The 6,000-nt window shown below is 35.9% G+C and overlaps 1 non-coding gene across 1 annotated transcript; it reads left to right on the top strand.

Annotated features, from left to right (window-relative positions):
- Nucleotides 1–1,609: 1,609 nt before the first annotated feature.
- Trnav-aac (transfer RNA valine (anticodon AAC)) lies at nt 1,610–1,682 on the top strand. The gene has a single exon. It is a non-coding gene; the product is annotated as a tRNA-Val (tRNA).
- Nucleotides 1,683–6,000: the final 4,318 nt, after the last annotated feature.

Genomic DNA, 6,000 nt, shown 5'->3' with positions numbered 1-6,000 from the left:
ATGGGGCTGAAGCCTGGACCCCGTCAAGAAAGATGAGAGCGTCTTAGGATGCTTCGAGAGAAAAATTCTTCGGGTGATTTTTGGTCCCGTACGCATAGATGGAGAATGGAGGAGAAGATATAACGACGAACTGTACGGGTTGTACAGTGACACTGACCTAGTTAGCATAATTAAAGTCCAACGGTGTAGATGGATAGGTCATGCAGACCACATGGACATCAACGCTCCAGCCCGGAAGGTCTTCGAATACAATCCCGAGGGACGGCGCAGTAGAGGAAGACCGCGAATCAGGTGGCGCACTCAGGTGGGAGAGGACCTCAATCAACTTGGCGTGTGAAACTGGAGACAGCTAGCTAGGGACCGAGCTGGCTGGAGACGCTTGTTGGTTGAGGCCCAGGTCCGCCCCCGGACTGTAGCGCCACCTTAAGTAAGTAAGGAAGACACTTAGAGAAGAGATGGGGCGTCATTATTACGTGTCTGACAATCCGAGCAATTCATATTGAGATAGCCCATAGTCTATCGGCAGACTCGTGCATCCTGGCGATTAAAAGGTTTATAGCACGTAGAGGGACGCAAGTCGAAATAACAAGTGACAACGGGATAAATTTTCGTGGTGTAGACGAATTTTTAGGTGTATGTCTAAGGTGGAACTTTATAGCACCAGCATCGCCACACATGGGGGGGAGTTGGGAGGAGATGGTTCGTTCTGTGAATCAGGTTTTAACAAGTATGAAGCCTTCTCAAAACCCTTGTTATGAAACTCTGCTAAGAATGATGGGTGAAGTCGAGAATGTCATCAATTCGAGGCTATAAACTTATGTTCCTTTAGACAGCGACAGCGATGAGGCTTTAACACCGAATCATTTTTTATTGGGTTCCTCCAAATGGTTAAACTCATTTAGTAGAATTCAAATACGTTGGAACTGTTCTCAAAAAAGACTGGATGACGTGTGAACAATTTTCTAATTCACACTGGAAACAGTGGGTTCAAGAGTACCTACCGACCTTGACTAAACGGACAAAGTGGTTTCAACTCAACAATTAGTATCGGCGATGTTGTTATCCTGGTAGATCCACAGTTTCCGACAATTCAATGGCCGAAAGAAAAGAAATAGTCAAGAAGGTGTTCCCAGGAAAGGAAGTGCTTTAGTACAAACCAGGTTTGTTTCAAGATGGTAACCAGGAACAAGGCCTCAGCTTACCAGGAGGGAGTGTTGCCAAACCTGGCAACGCTAACACTTTTCAAAACCCTTACCCAAATTTGGCACTACCAACATAAAATAAAAAGGTTCACGAGGTCCAACAGGAAATTGGCTGATTTTTCTTTTTTTGCTACTAACCCTAACTACAAAACGAAAATTAGTTTATCAGCATTTTCATTTTTAAATTAGTTTTTACTTAAATAAAATTATAAAGAAATAATTGAATTCTAAAGTTTTTGTTATATTATTATATAAAGTTAATGGAAATTTACTTCAATAACACTTTTACTGTTTCAATGGTTGATATCAACTAAAGCGATTCCTACTCTAGTTGAATAAAGTTCCAAGCATATTTTCGAAAAATGGTACTAACAAATACAATAATATTTGGTATACAATTTTTAAATGTTTCCGTGGTGTAGTGGTTATCACATCCGCCTAACACGCGGAAGGCCCCCGGTTCGATCCCGGGCGGAAACAAGTCTTTTTTTCAACTTTCTCGATGCTTCATTTCAAAACTGAACGTCATAAAGTGAATACTTCATAATTTCGTATATAGCACTACTACCGGTAGAGTTGTGTTTGATAAGACATCGAATTGATGACTCTTCTTTTGTTTTTCATCGCAATTGTACATTTTGTCAAGTTTGGTTGTACATAAAATGTTTGTTATTTAATCTAAGATGTATGCAGGGTGTTTCAAAGCCAATAACCGTCAACACTTTGATAATGGTTCTGAGAAACGTTAGATTAGCAGGTGGCTGTTTTGGCTGCCAACCCTCTTAGTCTAGACTTAGTTCGTTCTGATATCGGGTTTTCTAATAGGGACTTAAACATTTTGAATTTAATTTGTGAACGCACTCTTTGAAAGCGACGAAAGTTCGGTGATTAACTTTAAAAATTCGCATCTACTTTGCTTTCAATATTAAATATTTAAAAATTCTCATGTATTTACTTTCTCAATTATTATGCTATTTCTTATTTAACTTAAAGCAACAAAACATCACCCTGTAAAACATAGCTATTTGAATCCCAGGTAACCGGTTTTTGCAAACTTCGTCAGGTGAACTTACTGCTTGATAAACTGGATCAGTATTATTTTGAAATTTATTCGAGACTCATCTGAATCATTATCAAAAACTTGTCTGGTGTACATTACATACTATACGTATGTGGACTGTGTTAACTCGCTGTTCCTCTAACTTAGAATCTCTTGTCTGTCTGATTTATGTGTCATAATTTCACGTTTTAATTTAACACACATGATGTAGATTCCTTCACGGTCAAAGAAAATTATATTAGTTGTTTTTCTCAACAAAAAATGTTTATAATCTATCCTCGTATATGTACGTTTATATAATCTACATAAAGTAACAATAATTAAAGTTTCATAGTTGCCAATTATTTAAAAGTAAATAAAAGCAACTAAATCGCAAATTCTACTTAAGATGAAATGAATATGAAAGATAAATGCAAAAATGGATAGTGAAGCCGAAAGTACGATTAAGTTTTAAATTGTATTTAATCTTTTGCGTTATTTTAGTGTAGACGCTATCAATTGAAAAATTGGTTTAAAATAAAACAAACAAAATAGTTGCTAAATAGGAAAAGTACGTATACGCCCAAGTGTACCACCGAAAATAATAATAATTTGGACGGAGGAATTCCTAATACATTCGATTACGACACACATTAGAAGTTTTGAACTCTTTGTTCGAGGCGAAGAAAATCTTGTATATTTTGACGGAATCTCTTCTATACGCCCGAAAAATAGTAATTGCCCAAAAGAAAGAATTAAGCTAAGGAATTTTGTGAACATCCTCTTACACAGGGATTGTGACTATGGAGACCTCAGATTGGGTAAAGGAAAAATGTATCTTTGAAAGCATGGTAACAACTTACACGCCATCCACGAATACACATACTCCAAGAATTCCTGTAGATGTTCTTATTTCCAAGACCTCGCAAACAAAATTACTCGAAGACTTACTTGAGTTGCTCCAAGTTGGAAATACACGCTACAACACTGGATCAATTTGTCAATCTATCTACAGAAGGACTCAAGGAAAATCATATTCTATAACATCGCCAGAAGAACATGGATTTCAAGTAGTGAATTTAGATGTAGCCGAACGACGTTTAATTTCATTCACTGTCGGATCCCAATTATTAAATAGTTGTAATGTTATTAGTGCCTGCGATGAATGGTCTAATAACTATAATGTAAAATTGTTTGAAACTTGTAAATAATTATGATAATAATTTAACTTTTGAAATTGTAATAAATAAATCAATTGAAATTTTAGATGATTTATTGAATTTTCAATTTTATAATGATGAATAAAGATCAATGAATTTCGTCTTGACATAGCCGTACACCCGTATAAGATCTAACTGACCCACTAGCTCAAAGTTAATTACATGGGACGACACCAACCAGCGCGAGGTTCACCAGGTGATAATGCATCCTCAAAAAAGTTACCGTTTGGTGTAAAGTTTGGGCCGGCCGTGGCGGCATAATTGGTCCGTCAACAGCGAGTGCTACATAACGATGATAACTAGTTTCTTATATCTCAAATTGAACCATAAGAACCTAGACGGCATGTGGTTCCATCATCAGGACGGCGCTAGGTGCCACAATGCAAACGCCACGATTGACATTTTGCATGAATAATTTGAGGGATTCTAAGGAGGCTTTTGTATGAAATTTTATACTCGCAGTTAAAGGCAGCTGCTCGCCGAATTTACAATTGAAAATTTAGAATGAAACAACAACAACTTCTGTGTGCTACCACCAAGTTCATAGGCTGGAGTTATAGTTATTTCACGGGGACCCGATCATCAGACTCCTTTAGTGGTGCTTAATCGCTTTTTATGTTCAATTTAATTTTTGAAGAACTTTTGCCCGAGCTGGGCTTGAGGGATAGTTCATACGATTTGACCACGCTAGACTTTTTCTGTGGGGTTTCTTGAAGTCGCAGGTCTATGCAAATAAATCTTAATCGACCGACGCGCGCCCTAAAGGTGAACAAACCCGGATTCAGCCGGATTGCGGAAGAAGTGGTAATCCAATATACTTATGTATATTATTATTTATTTATAAAACTAAATAATATTATTATTATATTACGTATTACATTAAATAAAAATACAGGCATGACATTTATGTCGTCTGCCTGGCTGGCAAATACTATTATATTTAAAATTTCAAATAAAATGATAATTTCATTATACATACATTTTGTTATTAAATTATTGTTGCTTGTTTTTTGTGATATTTAAGATTAAGTTGACATATAAAATTAAGTATGCTTGGAACTTTTAGTTTAGTTAAAACAAATTAGTAAATAAATGTAACTTTCAGTTTAGTTAAAACAAAATAGTAAAAAAGTGGAACTTTCAGTTTAGTTAAAACAATATAGCAAATAAAAGTAATTTTTAGTTTAGTTAACACAAAATAGCAAATGGTTTTAAAAACTTTACTTCACGTGTATTGAAATCAAATTAGAAAAAATAGATATTAAGAATTTTTAAAAAATTTACTTCACATTGGAGCAGCATCCAATTTGCACCATTCACATAGGTGAACAATTCTTCTTGTGTGAGATTATTTTTACCGAAGTAATATCGCCTAATCTCATTAGGGGAAGGGCAAGTCGCCACAAAGTTTTATATGTCTTTCCTTTCGTGTAGATTGCTAATATTACATGTTTCAGCTCTCTCTGTTCGATGTGGCAGGTAATTCACTTTTAACAGCTCTCCTCTTATTTTGAAAACTGTGCCTATTACTAAACAAGAAAGGCATAGGCATTGTTGAAATAATTCTGCTCATTCAGATTATATAAACTCTTGGTCTTGGCATAAAATATTCTCTCAGTCGACAATCCCACCGTTTCGATCATAATTTCATGTCCAAGAAATTAATCGGCAGTTGGCAGCAAGATTAATCCAATCCTTACGAAATAGCTTTTTGTTAAGAACTGCATACTGAAGAATAAGCTTGGGTAGCCTAGTGTCCTCCATTTTTAAAACTTTTAGCAAATAATCTGCATTTAATTTCAGTGTTGAAATGAAAAGCGTTGGAAGTCCTGTTTACAGGTACTTATAGGCAGGTAGAAAATTTTTCTGATAAAAAATCTCAATAGATACTCCACTGGTTCAAATTTATGCACTCTTTAAACCTGGGCTCCGTCAAATAAGACTTAAAAACTCGGTACTTAGTGTCGACAGATATAAGTTTATTTCTGAAGATTCTTCTCTAATTTGTGCAAATCGCTGATTTCCCTTTGTTCAATTTTGTTTTAAGATGCGAATCTACATTTAAATTGAATGTTACCTCCATTTCCAGGTAGTTTTACTCTTTTACTACTTCCAGATCTTTCCCGTTACACTTCCATTTTTGATTAGATGCCACTCTCCCTGATCGATTTTTAAAAATCAGAACTTTGGATTTATCTGTGTTTACCTCCAGTCCCCAAAGATTGCAGTATTCAGCAAGTTTTGTTAACCATCAGTTGAAGTGATGATGGGGACGCAGCTAAAATCACTATGTCATCCGCGTACATAATTGTCTTCATACTTAAATTTCCAATGTTTACTCCGCAAGTAAGCCAATTAGTTAGGTCGTCGAGAAACAGTGCAAAAAGCAATCGGCTTAAGTTACAACTCTGCCTGACCCCTCTTAGCATCTGAAATTTATCTGAGACATCACTCCCATTGTAAATTCTTGCGTCTGTATTTTTTTAATAGCTCTAGTAAAAATGGTTGAAACTTCTAAGTTATGTAGCTTGGAGAGTAA

This window comes from Eupeodes corollae, chromosome 1 (genome assembly GCF_945859685.1).
Source record: "Eupeodes corollae chromosome 1, idEupCoro1.1, whole genome shotgun sequence".
NCBI classification, from domain to species: domain Eukaryota; kingdom Metazoa; phylum Arthropoda; class Insecta; order Diptera; family Syrphidae; genus Eupeodes; species Eupeodes corollae.
This window is presented reverse-complemented; position numbering and strand designations above follow the sequence as displayed.